Source organism: Lynx rufus, unplaced genomic scaffold, assembly GCF_022079265.1.
Source record: "Lynx rufus isolate CCGP_SWC_20201006 ecotype Redwood Valley unplaced genomic scaffold, mLynRuf1.p SCAF_13, whole genome shotgun sequence".
NCBI lineage: Eukaryota > Metazoa > Chordata > Mammalia > Carnivora > Felidae > Lynx > Lynx rufus.
The window spans coordinates 43,162,194-43,186,214 of NW_025814827.1; the positions used below are offsets into that span (position 1 = coordinate 43,162,194).

Below are 24,021 nucleotides of genomic sequence, written 5' to 3' on the forward strand. Positions count from 1 at the left end.
GGGCTTGAACTCATGATCCTGAGATCAAGAGTCTCATGCTTTACCAGCTGAACCAGCCTGGGTCCCCTCTTCTATTTCCTCTTACTGAAGTATGATAAAACAAACCTATATCATGTATTATCACCATTTATATTTCAGTATGGTTCTCTAATCATATGAACATTATTACATATCCACAAATTTATACCTAAGAAAATTAATATTCATTCTTTTGTAACATTTATTACATAATGCATATTGAAATTTCCCTGATTTTCTCAAAATGGCACATAAAGAGGTTTTAATCTAATCAAGAGCGAAACAGATTTTACGCATATATTTGCTTTGTGTGTAAATCTCCTCTATTTTGGATCAGTCTCTTTCAGTGTCTCTGTGTCTCTCCTCTTTTCTCTCTCTGCCAGTGAGATAATAAAGAAATGAATCAGTTGTTTTGGACAATGGTATACGTTTTTCCAAATCTAATGCTTTCCTTCGTTTTAATTTATACTGCTCTTTCATTTCTTGAAAATAGAACATTAACTGTCAATTCTTGATTAAGGTTAGAGTTTTTACAAAAGTACTTCAGAAGCAATTCTATGTACTTCACGTATTGAGTATCAGCTCAAAAATCACATAATCTTTCAATTTTAAATGTTAGTGTTGATCAGTGGGTTCACATACAGAGAGCCTGATCCCTCCATTGCAAATTGCCCCATCAGCTTATCCTTAAATATTAATATCACAGCTAAATCATGATATCCAATTTTATATTTCATCCATATTTACTGGCTTGATTTCCTCTTCACAGAAGTTTTATTCACCAGCTAGGGCTACTTGGTTATCTTAAACAGAATGAACATTTAATAGGTAGGGATAATGCTTGATTCTAACCCATTAATTGCCGAATTTCACATTAAATAATTTTCTCCCTGGTTGTCCCCACTGGTGATCAATGGGTTGTTTTTCTTTCTGCCTTTAGGAGATCATTATATGTTTTTATATTCAATGTTTTGGAGTAGGTATTCCTTTTGGTCATCCGTTTGTTCCATCTTTGGCCAGTGGAAACTTGTTGGCTCCTGAGAACTTTTGCCATGGCCTAGTAGTTTGCAGAAATTCTTGCTTCCTTGCCAGCTCTTCATGTATGTTTCTTGCCCCAAACCTGAAATCGGCCTAGTTCTTTTTGATCAGAATGGTTTTGGGAGACCACAACATTTCAATTATTTCATGGAGCAGCAATTCCCTTTTCTCTGTAAATTATAGAAAAAGGAAATTTATATGTCTTCTCACTGAGGGATCAGTAATATGTACCCGGCTGGATTGTGAGGGTCTCCCTCAATGACTAGACACCTGCTATTGATCACATTTTTTTTTTTGTACTAACTTTTTAGTACATAAGAGAAGTTTAAAGGATGGATTTTTTTTTATTTTAAAAACATCAAAGCATTAGCAGTGGTGGAATTCAAACCTACAAATCCAAGAGACCATAGCCTAAACCCTGCACCTTAGACCACTCTGCCACACTACCTCATACTTAACCTCTTCACTTATTTTCACATTTTGTAATCTAGATGGAAGGCGATTGGGTTGAACATCACCATTTGTTTGAGAAAATAATCCTTTGACTTCTAGGAAGTGAATTCCCTGGGATCACAACCTTACCTCCTCCAGCCAAGGACAATCCTTGGCAAAAAATAGGCACTCACTAATTTGTGGAAGGTGCATACATCTTGATCTACATCAGCTCCTACCAGCGTTGGGGAGAAAGAGGTTAAGGAGAAAACAGAAATGTCCATTCTCACACTCCACCCATGCAACCAAATTTCAGGCCTTTGCACCACTTATTAGCGTGATACTAAGAGACCTAGAAAAAGCCGCATGAAGATTTAGAGTGACCGTGAATATAAAGCGAGCCTTGTATCTGCTCCCATCATTGCTGCCAGAACGTGCTATTTTTATTTGATAATTGGATCTTAATAGCCGCGTACCAGTAGGCTGATGGGAATGATCCCACAGAACAGAGAAGAAACAAGTGTTGGAAAGAATGTTTTGGGGTAAGCAAGAGAGGACAGCATCTCCTGCACCAAGGGTAGAGATGGCCTTAGCTAGGATCTCGCATAGATCATCCACAGTAATGGGAGTCCTAAATATACTCGGCAGCAGGTGGATGAGGACCTTGTAGAAGTTCTCCTGTGACTGCTTCTGTTTTCTCGGTGAAGGAGAAAGCTGAGGAGTTAGAGGAGTGCATGAGGAGTGATGGCTGTTTTGAGAAGGGATGAAACAGCAATCTTTAAGAATCCTATAGAGGACTCTCGAAAACTTGTAAGATTGTCATGCAGACACGCTTGAGATCACCGCCATGAATTTAAATTGAGGCCAGTCTAGCATTACTGTTTCTCTCCATTCTAGATAAGCCAGGTGAGTGCGGGGACAGGCGGCTTTCTTTAAATAAGGATTGTGATTTTGTTAAGTGAGTATGCTTAAGCAAAAGAGGAACAACCATATTCGAACTCCTAGATGGAGAAGCAGCCCAGAAACTTGAAGTTTCTCTTGGTCATTCTTTTAAGGACACGGGCCACCTCCGTTTCTTCACCCCCTCCTCGAAAGGACGTTTCTCCCCGTTGCCCAAAAGCGCTCTCACCACAACCTCCCCCAAGAGACACAGTGAGAGGGGCAAGTCTTAGACTGCACTTGGGTTCCACCCATCCACTCTTCGGGGGAGCCCCCAAACCACACGCACAGATCCGGAAGTTCTGACAGTTCAAGACGTGAAAATGTCTGATAGGAGTTCGCACTTGGGGTCGAAACTTTCTCGGGCTTTCTGAGAGCAAGCGCTTAGGGGCAGTGAGCTTATTTTCCAAGTTGGTCATCAAGGATCCCTGACTCAGGTCTGCGAAAACCGAAAAACCTCCCTCCTCCCGCGGGCATTGCCTCCTTTCCGAGACACTTCGGACAGTCTCGCTCAGCCGTGTCCTTCCTTCTCGCTTCCTGGCCGAGAAGACCTGGAGGAACCGGGAGACACTGAGTCGAGAGAGCAGAAAAGGGGCTTGGGAGTGGGGAGACAGAAACGCGAGCCGGAAGGCTCCAGAAAACAGGCCAACGGGGACCTAAGAACCCAGGAGCCGGCGCAAAAGTTGCAGGTATGTGCGGGCGACAGTACAGCCCTAGGGTCTGAGCCCTGTGATCTTGCCAAAGGAGTTTCCTCTGGACGTTTTGCTCCTGGACTGGCTGCAAAGCCTCTGTGCGTTTCCGTTTATGAGTGGGAAAAACGTAAAAGAAAAAAGCACTCCCTGTCCTTTCCGAGCCCTTCTATCAATCCTTATATCAATCCGCGTGTGACAGCTACTTCTGTGGACACACCTGCCACTGTGAAGTCTTAACATTTGTTTCTTGCCGTCCCTTAACCTCCTGGTGAACTTCGTCTTTGAAGACTTATCAAAACGTTGCGGGTTGGCAAAACTTTCCAGAGCGCTACCCAGGCCAGAAAGCAGGCGCTCTCTGCACTTGACCTGAAAGTTCACCCTCGTGTACTCAGCCCAGACCCATTCCGGTGCTACCTAAGTAGACACTGGAGTGATTATTCGTCATCCTCTGACCTCAGTTCCACTGCTGGTAAAAAAATCACTTGGCAGCGGTGGGATTCGAACCCACGCCCCCGAAGAGACTGGAGCCTTAATCCAGCGCCTTAGACCGCTCGGCCACGCTACCGCTGGCTTGTAGTGGCTCTGCCTGGTTTTTTCTGATGGTAACTACCTTCCTTTACATCTCCGTTCTATTACATAGATTTGTGTTCTGAAGTCCTAAATCTCAAGAACATATGGAGGAAGGGATGGAGGAACCGTAGGGCTCATCGCGAAAGCTTACTTTCCTCCTAGACTCTGGATTGTCCATCTCCCACCCACGGCTTAAAGAGGAATATTTTACTGAGTGAATGAAGAATACATGAGTAATAAGTGAATGAAATTTGTAACACAAGAGAAGGCTGTGGGCCTTTTGCAGGTGTCGACTATGTTGGCTTCCTCTCCGTCTTGCTACAAATATCTTAGGGAAGATCAATGAAGTATTCAAGCTAATTAAAGCCACAAAATCCTTGCTCCGAGGGAGCATGTCTTATCAAACAGAGATCTAGGGCATTTGCAAATGCCTGAACACCTACTTAGAGCTAGAATCTAACCAACAACCTAGATGCCAGTGGAAATCTACAGTCCTTTCTTTTACTAGGTGAGATATCAAAGAGTTCAGACATGTGTCTCTGCTAAATTATTTCTTCAGAGGAAGCAAAGCCCTTTATATGGTTTTACACTCCATTCCTAAGACACTTGGAGATGTCTTCTTTCTGCTCTCATAGAGCGGGTGCTCATTTCTTTTGAATCTGAGGGTTTTTAGGACCTTAGGGGTTTCCCAGGCCACCACATTGGCATCTAAGCATGGCAAAATCAACCCTCTGGACTGCTCCTGTCACTCCAGAATTTGTGCAGGGGAATGTCCAGGCAAGTAGAGAGAGCAGCGCTCAAGTTCCCTGCTGACCAACTCTGCCGGTCTCCACACACACTGCAGAGCTATGCCCAAGCCCCAGGAAGGAACGTCATCTCCAGGCTTTCCTCTGAGCTCAGGGACACGATATGCTCATTTTTCCAAGAAAAACATTTTAGTGAGAAGTGACAGGAGACGGTCCTGCAACTGCACAGAGGCCAGACTGGGACTGCCAGTCCCTGCAGCTCCCCTCTCCCATCAGGCAGTTTTTATTATTGCAGGATATTCTGTCCCTGTTTACAAGTTGCCTTCATTTGATAGCTGCCTCCAGTTTTCAAAAGAGCTTTCGGGTTCTGTTGGGTTTTTGCTCCAGCACATCACAGCCAAAATAATCATGACATCCCTAGAGCAGTAGTTCTTAGCTCTGTTCATTAGAATCACGTGTGGAACTTTTAAAAATTCTGACGTGGACCTAGGCTCTAGACCAATTACCTCATAATCTATATGGGTGGTATCCAGGCATCAGTATTTTATAGTTTCTCACATGCAGCCAACATAGAAAACCAGTGCCTGAGGATATTCCAACAAGCAGTTCTATTTCTTTTAAGGACTTCTCACTTGTCCCACCTGTCATGTCCAAACCTGCTTGACACAGGCTGTTTCTCTGGATACCTGCTGTGACACAGCCAAGAAGTTGCCAGGTTCAATGCCTGAGTGGCAGTCGCAATGCTGCTTGACTACCACATGCCAGACCATGTGACTTGGTAAGGACCGTGTGCTGGAACAGAGGTGAAGTTGTTCACAGATTATAATGTGGAGCCACGTATCGAAGGTTCTTCCCTAATCCCTCCATGTTCTTCTATTTGTCTTTCAGCCTCATTCTTTTATGTATCTCAGGATGACCCAAGGCTTCTCACCTCCTTATCTCCTCCCACACACCTGGGGTGAGCTCTGGACTGAACTAGCCTTAGTTCTAGGACCAAATACATACCCGAAATGACAGCTGAGAATGGGCCTTCCAGTTCAAGATTGCATGGATCTTAAATCATTCATTTAATCCTCAGAGCTGACTTTATCAATATATTCTAAAGTATTGGCTTTTCCATGACCTTTTACACAGTTTATAGAAGAGATGGGACAGAGAAGCCCCTTCCAGTGCCACAGCGTTCTTCCCAAAGTTCAGCCCAGGAATCTGGGAGGCTATGGGAGGCGGGGAATCTTGGGGGAGGGTTTGGTGCCACTCCCAGAGTGATCTGCAGGACACTTCAGAGATTTTCCACATTAGGAGAGACTAGGGGTCCTGATGGATACTGTGCAGGATAAATCGTACACCAGGGGGCAGTGTAGCTCAGGCTTCCTCCAGACTCAAATGCACAGGTTGCACTTTAGAAGATTCAGTTCCTGTCTGGTTGTGGGATGAGGGGGAAGTGGGGGGCTTTGTCTTAGAGTGTGATGGCCTGGGGATGTTGAGTTGCAATTACTTGAGCCAAGGACAAGTATTTGTTACTTCTTCCTTCTGCCAGTTTTGTTGGTTGTGGAGCAACAAAATGAAGATCTCTCTTACAAGAATAGGGTAAGAAGCTGTAACTCAAGAGTGAGTGCACCAGTCAGGGGCTAAAATATGAAATCCAGTTCCTCCTAGTTGAACAACTTTAGCTAGTTGAATCCACAATATATAAAATAACAATACATCTGGATCAAGTGGGATTTATCCCAGAAAAGCAAAGTTGGTTTGATATTCAAAATCAATCAATGTGATTTATTATTTCAACAGACTAAAAAGAAAAATCATATGATCTTACCAAAAAATGCAGACAAAGCATTTGACAAAGTCCACATTCATTCCAGACACAGACTCACAGCAAATTAGGAAAAGAAGGAAACTTCCTCAACCTGATAAAGGGAAGCTATGAAAAACTTCTGCTAATATCATGCTCAATGATGAAAGACTGAATGTTTTCCCTGTAAGATTGGGAGTAAACATGGACATCTGCTTTCATCACTTTTGTTCAACATGGCGCAGGGGATTCTTGCCCAATCAATAATGGGGGAAAAAATGAAATGGAAGGCATCTAGGTTTTTCTTTAAATTTATTTTTTAATGTTTATTTATTTTTGACAGAGAGAGAGAGCATGCGGGGGAGGGGCAGAGAGAGAGAGGGAGACACAGAATCAGAAACAGGCTCCAGGCTCTGAGCTGTCAGCACAGAGCCCGGCATGGGGCTCCTGAACCGAAGTCAGACGCTCAACCGACTGAGCCACCCAGGTGCCCCAGGAGGCATCTAGGTTTAAACAAACAAGTAAAGGTATCTTTTATCCCAAGAAAACATGAAAATCTATGTAAAATTCCTACAGAATCTACAGAAAGCTGTAACTAATAAGTGAATCCAGCAAAGTTGTTGGATAGAAAGCAAATATTACAATTAATTGCATATATTACTGTCTATATACTATATCTATATATATATATATATATAATTGTACCTAGCAATGAACTATCAGAAACTGACAATTTTAAAAACAATCCAATTTACATTAAATGTGAGATACTTAGGGACAAAATATGTCCAAGATTTGTACATCAGAAAAAAAAATGCTGAGATAGATAAAAGAAAACCTAAATACAAGGATCCTTGGATCATTTCACGTTTGTGAATGAGAAGATTCAATATCATTAAGATATCAATTATCCCTAAGTTGATTTATAGATTCAATGCAATCCTAATCAAAATAACAAGGTTTTTAAATGTATTTTTAAGACATGTTTTTTTAAATTTAAAGTTTATTTATTTTTGGTAGTCTCTACACCCAAAACGGGGCTGAAACTCATGACTCATGATATCAAGAGTCCCATGTGCTTCCAACTGAGCCAGCCATGTGACTCTGGTTTTTCTTTTCTTTTCTTTTTCCTTTGTTTTAGAAATTGACTAGCTAATTCCAAAATTCCTATGGAAATTCAAAGATATAGCATGCCCAAAACAACTTTAAAAAGAACAAAGTTGGAGCAAACTCACTCTGACTGACATCAAGACTCATAAAAGCTGCTCTAATCAAGACCATAGTATTGGTATTAAAATATAAAAAATAGATCTATGAAACAGGAGTACAGAGATAGAGCCATACATAAATTATCTATTGATTGTTGACAAAGTTTCAAAGGCAATTCAGTAGAGACAGGTAGTCTTTTTTAATTTACTTTTTATTTTTTATTAAGTTTTTAATTTTAATTCCAGGATAGCTAACACAGTGTTATATTAGTTTCAGGTGTATGAGATAGTGATACAACAATTCTATACACATTACTCAGTGCTCATCACGATAAATGTGTTCTTTAGAAAGGTAGTTTTTTCAATAATGTTAAAAAATAATTTTGATCCCTACTTAACACCACATAAAAAAATAATTCAAAATGGATCATAAACCCAAACTATAAAATATTTAGAATGATATCTTTATCAAGTTGTATCAGGGAAAGATTTTTTTTAGAAGCAACACCAAAAGCATGATCCATAAAAGAAAAATATGATTAATTGTACTTCATCAAAATTAGGAGACTTTGCCCTTCAAAGACACTGTTGAGAGACTGAGAAAACAAGCCACAAAGTGGGACATAATAGTTGTAGAATGATTTTGTCTCCTAAGGGACATTGACAATGTCTGGAGACACTTTCAGTTGTCATAACTGAGACAGTATTACTGGTATCCAGTGAGTAAAGGCCAGGGATACTGCTAAACATCCTATACTACACATGACCTCTGACCCCCACAGTAAAGAATTATCCGGTCCAAAAATGTCACTATTGTTGATGTTGACTAGAATAACAAGCCACATGGACAAACTTAACTCTTGCCTCCTTTAGGGCACAGGCCAGTCAGGTTCCACCACCATCTACTAAAATGAGCAGAGAACTCCTTCTCAAAGCCTTGAGGAGGGGACAGTGCCTGGATTCAAATCTGAATGCGGTATATATTCATAAACATGTGTATGTATCCAAATCATGCCTAATGCACCCTCTAGGTACTAAAGGCTATACACGTACATGGCGCAGGAAAGACATTGCCCTCAAAGGCCAGAAAGTGAGAATGTTCCTTAAAGAGCTCAAATTCTTACTTCAAACCCATCCTAGGACTCTTTGGGGGCTAGGTAAGAGTCAGAGTGGTCTTCCTGGCCTGGCTCAAGTCTGGTGGTTGAATCACTTACCTGAGCTGGTGAGAACTTGCCTCCCTTGACGATAAGCTTCCTGCTTAACACATCTTCTTTGCTGTCCTGTGGTGAACTTGGAGGGAGAGACAGAGTGTGGGTTGGGAGGGGGTGCCGTAGTAGCAGAGAGACCAGAGGCACCTGGAAAGAGAAATAAGACGGAACATCCTATAGGTAACGCATTAGGGGTCCGAGAGGCAGCACCGGGGACCACAGGGACACTTTGGGCGCCCTGTGCAACTGTCTGATTTTTTTTACTTTGGCTCTGAGTGGAACTGCTGAAATTTTCCGAGTTAACCCTTAGGAGCAAAGGCTGACTTCATTCCCTGCTCCCCTCCGTGCCCCACCTTACCTGTTTACTGCACTTTCAAGGTTCTGTCAAGATTCCAAGACTACCTCTCCTCTCCTAAGTGCCCAGGTTAAATGCCATCCTTTGGCCAGCAAGGCCTTATCCTCTCCCTTCCAAACAGCGGGGGGGATCGGGGATCCAGAGGAGTGCGTCTTTTAAAGATCTGCTTGTGAGCTCCCTGCCAGTAAAACGGAGTCCTTCATTCACTAGTCCCAACCCATCAGTCAAGAGCCGAGTAGTCAGAAAATCCACACATTGAGTTTTGGTCAAATCCCGCAGGGGTACTATAGTTTTATTTGGAGTGAAGGCAAAGGCCGTGACTACTTATGACTAGAAACAAAACCCTGGCAGCGGTGGGATTCGAACCCACGCCCCCGAAGAGACTGGAGCCTAAATCCAGCGCCTTAGACCGCTCGGCCACGCTACCAAATCCACGGAAGTGAGCTGCCTACACTTCCTACTTACACATTTCTGCTCTTTTTCTCAGCATTGGTCTTTAAACCTTCAACCTGGGACCAAGATTGTAGGTATCACCAAAGGACCCTAAGGAAGAGACTCTTCCCTCCCTGCTTCGCTCCACTAGGATTCCAATCTGCATCCGCCCACCTCGGAACAGCTCTTCTCACTCCAGTAACTAAAGGGAAAGATCTTCAAACCAAACCATCCCGCTCCGGAAGCGAAGCTCTTGGGATCTAGAACCTAAGAGCATTCCAAAGACAGGGGTCGCGTCAGCTTCCGCCTAGCACCTAGTAAGCGCTCAGAAAGTATTTATTGAACGGATGAATGAACTCTTTTAGACTCCAGATAGCTTCGGGGTGGGGCTGGTGGGGTAAAGAAGACCAAAGCAGCAGCTTTTGCTACATTTTGAGTTTGATACTTTTCGGTTCCGAAGCCAGGAGAGAAGGCTTCGAGTCTCCAGGAAGCGTAGGACGTGAATTAAAACCACCGAGAAAAAAAGCTTGCCTCCTGGTTCCCTTTTGCTCCTTTGAGACCTAACTGCAAATAGGCGGTGCCAATCTCCGCCAGCTCCCTAGTCTGCACGGAACAGAGTCTACAGAGTCTTCCTCCCCCCAGTCCTGCTTGCCCGAAAGGAAGGCTGTGTCAGAATGGATCGGTTCCTGCTGCTGGGAAGCCTTCAGTCCCTTTCTTTAGAACTAACTCTTCGTCTGCCAGACAGGTCCCCTTTCCCCTGATCAGTAGTAGCCACGTGGCGCCTGTTATTACGGGCGACTAGGGACCGAGATAGCCAGAGACGCCCTTCCCTGGGGACAGAGCCGTGATTCTGAGCCCGCACGGGTGCTCCTAGCACCCAGGATTCCGGAGAACTTCCCTCTTCTCATCTTCCCTGGAAGCCCAAGCCAGGTTCCAGAATGGGGGAGAAAAAAGATTCACACCTATTCTCTTCTTGACACAGGGAAGGTAGACACACCTCAGTTCTCCAAATGTCAGCGTTTCTGTTCTGGGCCTACCAAACCTTGGTTTCCATGCTCCTTTTGATTATATCCAAGTGGAAATTACAGAATGCCAATAGCTGATGTGTCTCTTTTGCTAGTGTGTGGCAGTAGCAGAGAAATAAATTCACAGTTAGTGCCTAGTCTTCAGAGAAAAACAGGTGCCTGTGTCACAGAGAAAGGCTGGGGGATGTGGGTTGGGTGATGTTTCGGCTAATTTTCTGCCTTCTTAAGGTGGAAATTGTGGCTCCCTGGTGACATCCAATCATATTTGGATAACATTATTTATTTGATAAAATTAAGGATATTTGGGGGCAACTTTACACAAAGAGCTTTAAACAGGGAGGTTGTGTATGGTTATGCTTTATGCTTCCCTCTCTCTTGCAAATGTACAGCCTATGTCAGGGAAGAAGCCGCCAGACCGGGCTTACTTTCCTAAAAATAGACAATAGTCATTGTCTATTAATCAATTATGCTTCCCAAGAGAAGGGACAAATAATCCCATGGTGGTGTTGGGACACATAAAGGGTATTCCCCACCCCCCCAAGAGCCTCCTGTAAAATTCTACGGTCCTTGTTATGGGTGGAATCCTGTCCCCCTCTCCCCTGCCCCCCACCCTCGAAAAAAAGATCTATAGAGTCCAAATCCCCAGTACCTCAAAATGTGACCATATTTAGAAGCAGGGTCTATACAGAGGTAATCAAGTTAAAATGAGGTCTTTAGTGTGGGCCCTAATCTAATATGACTGGTGTCCTTATAAAAAGGGGAAAAAGGGCATAGAGGCAGAGATCTCTTTCTGGAATCCCATAAGCTTCAACATAAAGAGAGCAATGCTAACTCTGACATATTCTGTGGGGCTCTCAGAAAAAGAACTGCAATGCATTTTCAAGGGTACAGGTGTAGGCAAATTGGGGCCACTTGTGTGGAGACAAATAACTGGAGAGAGGGACAGGGTTTTAAGCACAGAGCAGTGGTTCTCAAACTTTAACGTGCACCCAATCACCTGCAGGGTTTGTTAAAAAGCCATTGCTGGACACAACCCCTGCAATTTCTCATTTAGTAAACCTGAGAACTTTCATTTCTCATAAGTTGCGAGCTGATGCTGTTACTGAGCCAGGGAACGTGCTTTGAGAACCACCGCCCTGGAGATCAGTTTTGTAATTTAGAATTCTGGTAGAAGTGAGGAAAAAGAATTGAGGAAGTCAAAGACCTGAGACCTCTTGAGAGCAGTGTCCAGGGAAGATATGTGTGCTTAGTTGACAGCAGTGGGAATAAATGAGAAATCACAAATAAAATAAATTTATAAGTGAGGGAGAAAAGCCCGGCAAAATAGTGAAGCCTAATGTTTTTTTTAAATTATTTTAAGTTTATTTATTTTGAGAGAGAGCAAGAGCACAAGCAGGAGAGAGGCAGAGAGAGAGGGAGAGAGAGAAAGAGAGAGAGAGAGAGAGAGAGAGAGAGAGAGAGAATCCCAAGCAGGCTCCTCACCACCAGCACAGAGTCCGATGTGGGGCTCAAATCCACTAACCATGAGATCATGACCTAAGCCAAAACCAAGTGTCAGATGCTTAACTGAGTGAGCCACCCAGGCACCCCTAGTGAATCCTAATGTTAGGGACAGGGAAAAGGGCCTCCCAATACTGGACAATGGTAGTGGCCACTTTACCACCCTTTGGGATTTCGATAGGGCTTCCACTTAAGGATACCCACCTGTAGAAACACAGAGATCTCAAATGAACCACAGAAAATGGAAAATGGTGCTATCTTCTGTGATCTCTGGGCATGTTTATTTGTCCTGCTGGGTAAGACATAATGATAAGCAAGGGTGCAGGAGAAACTAGGAGAAGTGCTTGCAGCCTTACCCTCTCCTGGACCATTTGGAAAGTTCAGTACATGCCCAAAACAATCGCCTGAGCCCCCCAGAAAACTTGCTGCTGGAGATCTTTCTCATCTGCGAAAGAACTTCAGAGACTTTAAGCCTGGGAAGGCTGAGGTCCCAGAACAATGCACCTGCAAGATCTCAGCCCAAGAACAGGGAATGTCACCCACTACTGTGTGGTTCCTTTTTTGTTCAACTCTCAAAAGTAGAATACTTGGTCTCCTAATTTCAAAGACTTACCACAGACTTCTGTATGACTATGGGGGCAGAAATCCTGCAATTGTACCCAGTATTCAAAGAAAAAACAAATTATAAATACAGTTTATATTTACAATCTATTTCACTTGATTTTCTAAGTCCAAGAGTTTTTTTTTTATCATGTCCATTGTATGGGCTTAGACAAGGTGGAGTCCACACCCTTGTCAGTAGTGTGCAATACCTGAACTCTCCTTTGATCTTAATCAGAGACCTAAGGATGTCTACCAGGATGTGCATCCTACTGTCCTCCACTCTATCAACTGAGCTACTCAAAGATGCATAGTAAAATTTATGCAAAATTTATTGAGGAATCTATTCTATTACCTCTCACAACCATATATTTATTGGTTACTGTGTTGATTAAACCTTTTATGCCCTTACTGATATTTTGTCTACTTGTTTAACACCTACTGAGAGAGGATTGTTAAAATATCCGATGATTGGGGCGCCTGGGTGGCGCAGTCGGTTGGGCATCCGACTTCAGCCAGGTCACGATCTCCCGGTCCGGGAGTTCGAGCCCCGCGTCAGGCTCTGGGCTGATGGCTCAGAGCCTGGAGCCTGTTTCAGATTCTGTGTCTCCCTCTCTCTCTGCCCCTCCCCCGTTCATGCTCTGTCTCTCTCTGTCCCAAAAATAAATAAACGTTGAAAAAAAAATTTAATAAAAAAAATATCCGATGATAACTGTGTATTTTTCTATTTCTCCTCTTAGTTCTGTCAACTTTTGCGTCTTATGTATCTTATTCTTACAATGCTTTTATATTTTGCTTCTTATATTTGCTTGTTATATTTTGCTTTTTATATTTATGTTTTATAACAAGCTGCATTATTAGATACATGGAAATCCAGAAATATTGTGGGGTTTTTAAATAGAGTTTATTTTTTAGGGCAGTTTTAGGTTCACAGCAAAATTGATTAGAAAGTACAAAGAGTTTGGGTGCTTGGGTGGCTCAGTAGGTTAAGGGTCAAACTTCTGCTCAGGTCATGATCTTGCAATCCAGTCCATGGATTAGAGCCCCACGTTGGGCTCTGTGCTGAGAGCTCAGAGCCTCAAGCCTGCTTCATATTCTGTGTCTCCCTCTCTCTCGCTACCCCTCCCCTGCTCCCACTCTGTCTCTCTCTCAAAAACAAATAAGCATTAAAAAATTAAAGAAAGTATAAAGAGTTCCCATATACCTCCTGCCCCCACATATACACTGCCTCCTCCATTATTAACATCCCACACCACGGTGGTGTATCTGTTACAATAGATGAACCAACACTGACACATCATTCTCACCCAGAACCATAGTTTACATTAGGGACCTTTGTGAATTCCTGTGAATTTTCGGATTGTTTGTTTCTATCTCTATAAAGAATGCCATTGGGATTTTGATATGCATTGCCTTGAATCTGTAGAGCACTTTGGGTAGTTTGGATATTTTAACAATTTTGGATAGTTTGGATTCTTCCAATCCATGGACACAGGATGTTTTTCTATTTATCTGTGTCCTCTTTAGTTTCCTTCATTAATGTTTTATAATTTTCAGTGTATGAGTCTTTTACACATTTAGTTAAGTATACGCATATACAGGAGCACCTGGGTGGCTCAGTTGGTTAAGTGTCCAACCCTGGCTTAGGTCATGATCTTGTGGTTTGTGAGTTCGAGCCCTACATTGGGCTCTGTGCTGTCTGTTTCAGATTCTGTGTCTCCTTCTCTCTCTGCCCCTCCCCCATTCGTGCTCTGTCTCTCAAAAAATAAATAAATGTAAAAAGGATTTTTTTGGAAGTATATGCATACACATGTCTATAAATAACAATTTCCTGTAACTTGAGAGTTGGTTCTCTTTTGTCACTAAGAATATTTCTATTTCCTCTTTCCTCACGGCAGCCTATCAGGTATTTGAGGATGGTGATGATGTCCCTCAAATTTTCTCTTTCACATACCTAAAAACTTGACTTCCATTAAACATTCTTCCTCTAGTGAGGTAGCCAGCTAGCCAGCGACTCAGTCCCTCTGCATTCCTGTGGTTCACCTGGGCAAAATGCCTGAGAACAGTGCTTACAAAATGATCCCGATAGAAAAAAAGTTGGACAGCCATGAGCAGTGTAGGGAGAAAGAAATCAAAGGCAAGAAGACAGTAGTGGAAGGTCTGAACAGAAGTAGCAAGAGAAAGCTTTTTACAGAGACCAGAGTAATCTGCAGGTGATATTTAAAGGGGCTATGGAAAGCAGAATAAGTCAGCAGGAATTCCAGGGCACCAGGCAAATGTTTGCAGGGTAGGGCTTGACTTTTCAATTCTTAGAAGATTTCCTTTAGACAGCACAGAGCCTGTTTGGGATTCTCTCTCCACCCCTCCCCTGCTCGCTTGCTCACTCTCTCTCTCTCTCTCTCCCCCCCCAAAATAAATAAATGAACTTAAATTTAAAAAAGCAAGCCATCAACTTTTGTAGAAAGTCAGCTGCCACCCTTCCCCAGCTGGTCGAGGGAATCAGCGGCTCAAGGATAGCTATACACTAAGCCCTACTGTCCTCCCCTCTTCTGGCTGAGCTATGTACGGCTATATGCCACATTTCTCCATTTTGTGTTTAGGATACTGCAAACTTTGAATCTTTTAGTAGATGGGACAGAACAGTCTTACAAGGTTGTTGGGTCCAAACTGGGGGTGGGGACACTAATGAAATGCAGAAATGAAGTCTTGGGAAGTAACTATTGTTTTTAGTTTAAGCATCATAGGTTTGGATCTTACAGGTTTGAACCCTGGCCCTCTGGTGTTCAAAGTGAGAATCACATGTCATGAGAATCACGTCATGAGTCAAAGAACTGAACCGCACATCCGTTAAAGGACCTGCATTTCCACTGCCACTCATCTCAGTCAGTTTCTGGGGAGTTTTGTGACATTCTCTACTGTGTTTTCATTTGCTCTGATCCCCTAAATACCCAGTCTTAGTTTCCACACACTGTTAAAAACATGAAATCTCTTGCTCAAATCCTGCAATTAAGCTCAACCTATTTGGGATTGAAGGCCATTCCCTCCAGGTCTTAGAAACGCAGAGTCTTGTAGAAGCTGAGTCCAAGAAACATCCCCTTTGCCTATCTTACTTGCCAAACCTGAGAGCACCCAGATGCAGCTGAGACCACACCCAGCATTGCTCAGGCCTGAAGAAAAGCCGAAAGGTGGCTGGCACTGGTCATCCACTTAGCAGGACAGAATGAGGCTTCTCCCAGTGGAGAGCATGTATCCTTGGGAGTCTGAAACTATGCACTAACTTGAGAGAGGAGGCAAGACATTTTCCAGGGGAACCTGCCCAGCAGGGCTGAAGGCACATGCCACGTCAAACTGATTCTACTTAGTGTTTGCTTAGTGTTTGGTTGAGGACATTACCTTAGAGATTCTCACTCTCAGTAGGTAACCATATGTTTATGTTTAGGTAAGTTCTCCCCTTTTCCATGAGGATGCTCTGTGTGCTGGTATCTGGCACACCATTTAGTGACCACATACATATGAGAATTGGCACCTGAATTCAGGTGCCACCTGGTTTCCTGGAATTTACACTTAAACTGTATGAGAGCTGGAATGCCCTTGGAGATTTTTAGTGTTTGTTTTACCAAGAATTCCGGGAAGAGGAAAGTAAAAGATTCCATGGTAGTCCAGATTTCTGTGGGTTATGATATCCTTTTTTCTTTGCACATATATCTGCATTTGTTAGCTCTCCATTTCAAATACTTATTAATGCCCTGAAATGTGCTGGTCTCTTGGCTAGGTAGCTGGAGACTCAGAAGTATGAACCATACAACCTTCCCTTCAAGGAGCTGAGGTATAAGCTGAGGACGTTATATTAATGTATATGATTTTTTAATGTTTATTTATTTTGACAGAGAGAGAGAGACAGCATGCATGCTTGTGGGGAGGGGCAGAGAGAGAGAGAGAATCCTAAGCAGGCTCCTTGCCATCAGTGCATGGGCTCCATTCAACAAACCATGAGATCACAACCTGAACTGAAATTAGAAGTCAGATGCTCAACCAACTGAGCCACCCAGGCGCCCCGTTAATGCATATGATTCTTTTTTTTAAATTTTTTTGCATATGATTCTTAAAACAAAATAAACTTAGTAGTCCATAGCTAAGTGCACTAGAATCTCCTTCCCTTTTTCTTTGCCTTCTCATTTGTTCTTTCTTTGTATCTTCCTTTGCATTTTCAAAAAGATGGACACAGGTGGGATGCCTGGTTAGCTCCATTGGTAGAACATGCAACTCTTGATCTCAGGGTTGTGAATTCAAGCCTCACCTTGGTGTAGAGATTACTTAAAAATAAAATCTTTTTTAAAAAGTAAAATAAGAAAAATAGGAATAGATAGGAAACCACAACTTAGAAGTAGGTCTGGAAGACTAAAAAATAAAATTAAAATATGTGTTATCTTTTGACAGTCTTTCATATAAGATGAAGAAATATGGGAAGGGGAACAGAATAATTTGATAATTTCATAAGCAACTGAATATACGTTGAGTGGGTAATGTCAGGCTGGATGCTTACTTCCTAGGTGCCATGGGTCACCTCCATTATATGTGTCCTCTTTAGTCTTTTGAGAGTGGGAGTGAAATGGAAAGAACAGCAAGGATAATAAAAAGTATCATGGATTTCAGAGGAGAGAAGAGATGAAATCTATTTGGTAAACAGCAAAGGCTTTCTGAGTTAGAACAGTGAGATGGTCTTTCCAGGATAAGTAGTGTTTGACAGGTAAGGTGAAAGGGGAAATCACTCTAGTTGAAGAAATGATAAGCAAATGATCACAACTGAAAAAGGTGTGAGTTCTGTTTGGGGAATTATAAGTGGATCAAGTTGACTGGAACAGAGATCTGTTGTCAATATACACCTGTCATTGGGTAAATGTTGATCTGAATATTAGAAGACAAAAGCGGTAAGGTAAAGAGGCACAGACTGAGAGCACTTTAGGGTACTTGAGAGTCTTTAAGTTGAAAACAATTTTTGCTAAAATAAAAAAGGAGGATTTCTGGAAGGATCCAGGAAAATCTCGTAGATTCCAAAAGTGGAGCATGCTGAGGCCTCTGGAGTGGGCCACAGCCAGGGACTCAGAAGGTGTGCAGGCAGGCTCCCTCTCTCACTATCACCTCCCCATGCTCTCCCTTGTGTTCTTCCTACAGTAATGCCTTCTCTGCTTCTCAGTTCATGTGGTAGAATATGATTGATGTTACAGCTCTTCCAACTCTAATGTCCTTTCTACTAATTGTGGGCTAATTAATTTGGACCAAACTCTTTGAGGAAAAATGATAAGAATATTGGATAAGATTTTACCAAATCTTCTTAAAAGCATCAAAATACTTAAAATGGTAGTAAGCAATGACTAGGCCAGAATCTAAACAAAAGACAGAATCTGAGAGGTAAGGGAAGCATTGACCTTTGTAGCTCTGAAGACACTTGCTAATTACTGCAAAACTGGGCTAGAATTTTGGCAGCCTCTTTGGGTGGGAGAAACAAGAGGGACAGATGTCAAGACCCAGCACCTAGCAAAAATAGAAAGTCTGGTGAGACACTCTCCCCAAATATTAAGTTTAAATTCGTAATATTAAAGAGCTGTTCCCATAAGATGAACAAGAAGTAAACCTACCTCTATCCTCCTACTTCCAATAATGGTTATGGAGCTCAGCAGAAATCAGCTGAGCTTAGCAAGGGAAAACAGAAAGAATGAGAAGCTGTGACTGCAGGTTTCCATTCTCCCTGATTTACAGCTTGGTAACATCATCTTGGAGGCTCAGCAAATGTCTGGCCACTAACATTTTTTTAGTGTCCTTTCGGGTTGATGGTGCTCCAGGTGCCTGGGAGAAACCGAAGCTATATATATATATATATATATATATATATATATATATATATATATATATAACAGAACTACCATATGATCCAACAATTCTGCTTCTGGGAAAATAGCCAAAGGAAACAAAAGTAACAACTTGCTGCCTTTTTTTCCTCTTAAGTAGGCTTTGCGCTCAGCATAGAGGGCAACAGGGGCTTGAAGTCACAACTATGAAATCAAGACCTAAGTTGAGATCGACAGTCAGACACTCAACTGACTGAGCCACCCAGGAACCCCTGAAAGCACTAGCTTAAAACAATACTTGCAATTGCATGTTCATGGCAGCATTATTTACAACAGCCAAGACATGAAAACTACCTAAGTGTCCACTGACAAATGAATGAATAACGTTGTTATATATAATATATAGTATCTAATATATAATATCTCACACAACATGTAATATAATAATATATGAATATTATTTAGCCATAAAAATGAGGAAATATTGCCATTTGGGACAACATGGATGGACCTTGAGGGCATTATGCTAAGTGAAACTAGTCAAACAAAGGCAAGTACTATATGATCTCACTTATATGTGGAATTTAAAAACAAAAACAAACAACCCCCCCCCCAAATCATAGAAAAAGAGATCAGATTTGTGGTTACCAGAGGCAGGGGTTGGGGAGAGGTGGATAGGAGAAAGGTGGTTAAAAGGTACAAATTACCAGTTACAAGATAAATAAGTACTTAAGTACATGTAATGGACACCTGATGACTACAGTTACCCATGTTCTAGGATATATATGAAAATCGCTCAAAGAATAAATCCTGAGTTCTCCTCACAAGGAAAAACTTTTTTCTTTTTTTTTTGCTCTCTCTTTTTATTGTATCTATATGAGATAATGGATGCTACTAAGCCAAAGCAGTGATCATTTAACAATATATGGAAGTCAAACCATTATGCTGTACAGCTTAAACTTATGCAGTGATGTATGTCAATAATATCTCAGTAAAACTGGAAAAATTTTTGGCTTCATAGTTTTAAAAAAGAATAAAATAGAACTTCTAGAATTGAAAAATAGAATTTATAAGTACAATTGACTCAGTAGGCAGATATAACAGCTGATTAAACACAGCTGTAGAGAGCAGTAGTATATTACGAGTATGTTATTCAGAATGCAACCTGGAGAGACAAAAAGAAAATATGGAAGAGAAGTTAAAAGAAATGAAGGACGAGGTGTGAAGGTTTAACTCTAGTTTCATAAATGAAGAAAGAAAAATATAGCAAAACAGCATTTGAAAAGTTGACCAAGAATTTTCCCAACCCGAAGAAAGATAACGGTCTACAGACTTACGAAAGCCCTTTATCTCACCATTGAAAAAACATGGGATTTCCCTCTGGTGTCATTCACCACCTAAATTGAAATCTTCCTTGGATTAATCTTACTGGTGGAACATAGGTCACATGTCCACCCAGCTGGGAAAGCAAGTTTTCTAAGACAGACTTATATTATGTGAAATTACCAAATATAAGGACAATGTTCAAAAATGTTGGGGAGTCACTCATAGGACAAATGCCTGCAACAGAGCTCTTCAGTTCATGTTCAGACTTTCTCAGTTTTCCTTTTGTACTCTCTTCCTTCAAGAGCACATGACTCTTAGAGGCTCTAACTCAGTGGATAATTCATGTAAATTGATCTAATCATGGCCTATTAATCTGTGGACTTCAGGACACGAGTATTCTAGCTATTGTACAAGTCCCATAAACTCCTCCAATCTCACTTCAAATCCAGCCTACCTAAATCCCAGCAATTCACCCCTCTGTCCATTCCAAATACCTATCTCTCCTTTGGACTTTTTTTTCCCCTCTGAAAATATCATCTTGCTTTTTTGAGGTGTAATATTTGAGAGTCCTCCCTGACTCTGGACTGACTCTTTATTCATATTTAACTTCAGCTGAATCTGCTTTCCCTCTCTCTCCCTCATTCCTTCCTTCCTTTCCAGTCCCATAACTGTCACCCTCTTGCAGCTTTATAGTTGAGTACCTGTACCGTGGCCAGTCTCTGATGTTCCTTTGACTCTGGTTTCTCTTCCTTTCAATTCATTCTGCATATCAATGTCTGGTGAGTTTCCATTTTCAATTTTTTAAAGGGCATAACCTCATTCCAAAAGTCTCTTGGTCTCCTACTAACCTGTCTTACCTTCCCATGCTTCCAGGAGGTCAGACATCTGCCCCAGCCACTGTTCTGCCTTGGCTCCTTACATGCCTCCGTTTTTCTCTCACAACTTTGCTCATATATTTTCTTGTACCAGAGATCACTCCGCCCCCAGAATTGTGTCTTAATCTCCCTTCGAAGTGCAGCTCAAACCCCATCCCCACCTGAAGGCCTGCCTCTGTGATGGCTCACTGTGAATCTGCGAAGCTCAGCCCTGTCCACTACCCCCCTCACACCTGGCACAGCTACTTTTCGCTGTTCTCTTTCATAAAAAAGTAAAGTTCTTTTATTCCACAAGACTATATGACAGGGACTTCAAGTTCAAGACCCTATCTGATGCCTTGTTCCTCGTGCCTAGCACAGAATTAGAGTTCAGTCAGTGTCCGTTGAATGGAAAAATGAATTGAATAATGAATTAACAAATGCTTGCTCTGGCGTGGAAACTCAAGCTGTAAGAAAGGTCCCTACATGTAAGGAACTTGAGGTAGGCGGTTGAAAGTCGCTGGCCATCCTGAGTCACAGAGAAAATAAGTGGGAAGGTCCAGTTTCAGCTGAGAGACCCATGGTAGGCAACTTCCTCTACGCCTGGTTTCCCCTCTTAATTTTCAGTGTGAGGGCGGGGAGGTGGACTCTTTCACTGTGTTAGATTGCGTTGGGTTAAGCAGATTTCTCCAATCTTAAAATAGTGGTGGTTGCTGTTACTGGCCTTCACACTGTGTTATCCCTAGCAGGAGCCTGCTGACCGAATTCCAAAAGTAAACTGATTGAAACGAAATTCGGATTTGATCTGCCTCCTACACTTGATCCTTTAACAAAGAACCAGCATTAAAAACTTTCCTTTTCAAAGAAAGAAGCGAGACAGTAGCCCGGGAGGCCCTATAGCTCAGGGGTTAGAGCACTGGTCTTGTAAACCAGGGGTCGCGAGTTCAAATCTCGCTGGGGCCTGCTTGTTCTTTCTTATTGTTTTAAATCTCTCTTACTCCTGGACCCCTTCCCTCTCCAGTAACTTTGACCCCCGACGAAATTCGGTCCTTATATCTTCTCGCCGCAGGGCTGACAACCCGAATAAACCACGCAGAGCAGCCACCTCGTAGGCGCTACTGCGCAAGTGCAGCTCTGCTGCCTGGATTGTGGCGGAGGCCATTACAAGCGGCGGGAAGCGCTGCCTGCCCCGCGGACGTACAAATTCTGTTGACCAGGCCGCGAGAGCCCTCTCTGAGGGCGGCGGGAGCCCTAGCGGGGCTGATGGCGGTGGGGGAAAAGAATGGGGTCCAACCCTCTGGCAGGCTTGGAGCCCAGAACAGGCTCCCCTCGCCAAAGGGGAGGAGCCGTCCGGGCGAGGGATTCTGGAGTGTGGGCACTCCAGCAAGGTGTCCCGTTTCAGTGGGTTTTCGAACACCTTCGGTATGCCAGCGGGAAAAGTAAGGTCGAGACTTGGGTCACTAAGTTTGTTACTGACTCAAAGGAACTGTGGGTTCCTCTTTACAAAAACCTTTAAATATTTTCTCCAGAAGTCTTCTCACAGAAACATCGGGCTTACCCGTACGTGCCATATTCCACATCCTCCGCCTCCCCGAGTCTGTGGACGTGTAAACGGAAGAGAGCTGCAGCTCGCCAGTGCAGCCGCGCCTGGACTGGGAGGCGAGCGCAGGAAGGGAGGGAACGGGAAGGGGCGCAGGCTTGAGTCCCGAGGCCCGCCCTCCTCCTGGCGCCGGGTTCCGCGGTTAGAACCGCGTCTCCCACCGCCGCAGCCAACGGCCCCCGGGCGAGCAGATGCCCCCGCCCCGCGCGGCCACGTGATGCAAGGGACCTGGGGGTGCCTGTGAAGAGCTCATGGGTTGGCCCTGCTTTGGAACCCTCTGGGTGAAAGAGGGGAATCCCACTCTAGAAGGGTTGTCCCCAGAACTGCGGAAGCGGGACTTTTTTCACACGCTTTGTGACTCTGAAGTGTCCGCTCGCCGGCAGAGGATCTTTTCCCACGCGCCTCTGTTTATGGATGTCCTGAATAGGTGACTCTGGAGAGGTGCTACGTGTGCCCCCTTCGATAGCTCAGCTGGTAGAGCGGAGGACTGTAGTGCGCTTCCCGTGCGGTCATCCTTAGGTCGCTGGTTCGATTCCGGCTCGAAGGAGGAGCTCCAGTTTTGGTGTCACCCAAGAATCCATCGCTCTCTTGTTTCTTTGGGGGGTCTTCTAGAGTTTCTTTGTCCAGACCTTATTCCTGTCCCAAAGAAGGAGTTTGAGCTTCACCAAGCATGTGTGAACAAGTGGATCCTGTTCGGCACAGGTTCTAGGGAGGAGGCGACTGCGAGCCAACTCTGGCAGCGAATTGGAAAGGCTGGGAGCCAATTTTAATTTTCCCTCAGATGTGTTCTTTTGGCTTCTATTTGATCCTACCTAGATCGCTGCCTGAAGTCTACGGTTCGAAAACCCAAGACCACTGTTTGGTACAGAAGAACATTGTCTATAAACGCTGTATGCACATGTCTGCGCCCTACGGGCTGAGAGGCCCCAATTTGCAAAAGAAAACCCCTAAACTGTGACCCTTGTCCCGAGTGTTCGCCCGCACTCTATATACACAGCCATTCAGGGAGAGGCCCTTACAAGACAGCTTTTATATATTTTTATACTTTTACAAAAAAGATTTTCAGCCAGAGCAGTTAACTGCAACAGGTTTGGACGTGAGTTGGGCTGAGCCTAGGAGAGAGAATTCCAGACCCAAGGAAACAAGTGAGGCAAAGGTGGGGAGATGGAAAAGTCGATTCTCCCTCAGGGGCCTAACTATCCCCACACGCGCCAGACGGCCGCACGTCCCACTGACCTCGGCTCCCCATATGTTGAGGCCCACCATTTCCTGCCCCTAGGGTGTTAGGCTCGCGCGAGGTAGCTGCAAGCGTGTCCGGCCTGGGCTCAGGACCCTACAGCCTCGCAGGCGAGGTTGGCTCGGACCCTCGGGCCCCCGCCAGGCTCCCTCCAGGATCCAGCTCGCAGCTTCAGTCGTCTGGCGGTGCTCGGTGGAGCCCAACACGCCGCCTGAGGTCTGAAAAGTCGCCTCTCTTTCACCCTATCCGGCCTCTGGAGGGCTCCAAAACGTGGATCGGGGAGAATAAGCGAAGCTAGAACTCGTGTCAGCTTTCAAAAGGGTGAGATTTTGTGAAGATGGGAGAAAGGGCTGCAAGGCAAAAGGTAATGTCACCACATGCAGCAGAACTCAGGAGCAGCCTGGCGGCCAACTGTGAATGGAAAAGTAATGTTCAGAGGAAACATGGGCAAACCTTTGCTGTCGTGGCTCGTTGGTCTAGGGGTATGATTCTCGCTTTGGGTGCGAGAGGTCCCGGGTTCAAATCCCGGACGAGCCCAGGCTTTTGCTTTTTCTTCTTCCTTCCAAACTACGCCAAAGTTAGTTCTGTACAAACTTTCTCACT

General features: G+C 43.6%; 5 non-coding genes across 5 annotated transcripts; 3 read left to right on the forward strand and 2 right to left on the reverse strand.

Annotated features, from left to right (window-relative positions):
* Window positions 1–3,602: 3,602 nt before the first annotated feature.
* On the reverse strand, window positions 3,603–3,684 carry TRNAL-AAG (transfer RNA leucine (anticodon AAG)). Its single transcript has one exon. It is a non-coding gene; the product is annotated as a tRNA-Leu (tRNA).
* A 5,659-nt stretch (window positions 3,685–9,343) lies between these two features.
* TRNAL-UAG (transfer RNA leucine (anticodon UAG)) lies at window positions 9,344–9,425 on the reverse strand. Its single transcript has one exon. It is a non-coding gene; the product is annotated as a tRNA-Leu (tRNA).
* A 12,046-nt stretch (window positions 9,426–21,471) lies between these two features.
* TRNAT-UGU (transfer RNA threonine (anticodon UGU)) lies at window positions 21,472–21,544 on the forward strand. The gene has a single exon. It is a non-coding gene; the product is annotated as a tRNA-Thr (tRNA).
* Window positions 21,545–22,637: 1,093 nt separating this feature from the next.
* On the forward strand, window positions 22,638–22,728 carry TRNAY-GUA (transfer RNA tyrosine (anticodon GUA)). Its single transcript is given in 2 exon segments — window positions 22,638–22,674; window positions 22,693–22,728. It is a non-coding gene; the product is annotated as a tRNA-Tyr (tRNA).
* A 1,155-nt stretch (window positions 22,729–23,883) lies between these two features.
* Window positions 23,884–23,955, forward strand: TRNAP-UGG (transfer RNA proline (anticodon UGG)). Its single transcript has one exon. It is a non-coding gene; the product is annotated as a tRNA-Pro (tRNA).
* Window positions 23,956–24,021: the final 66 nt, after the last annotated feature.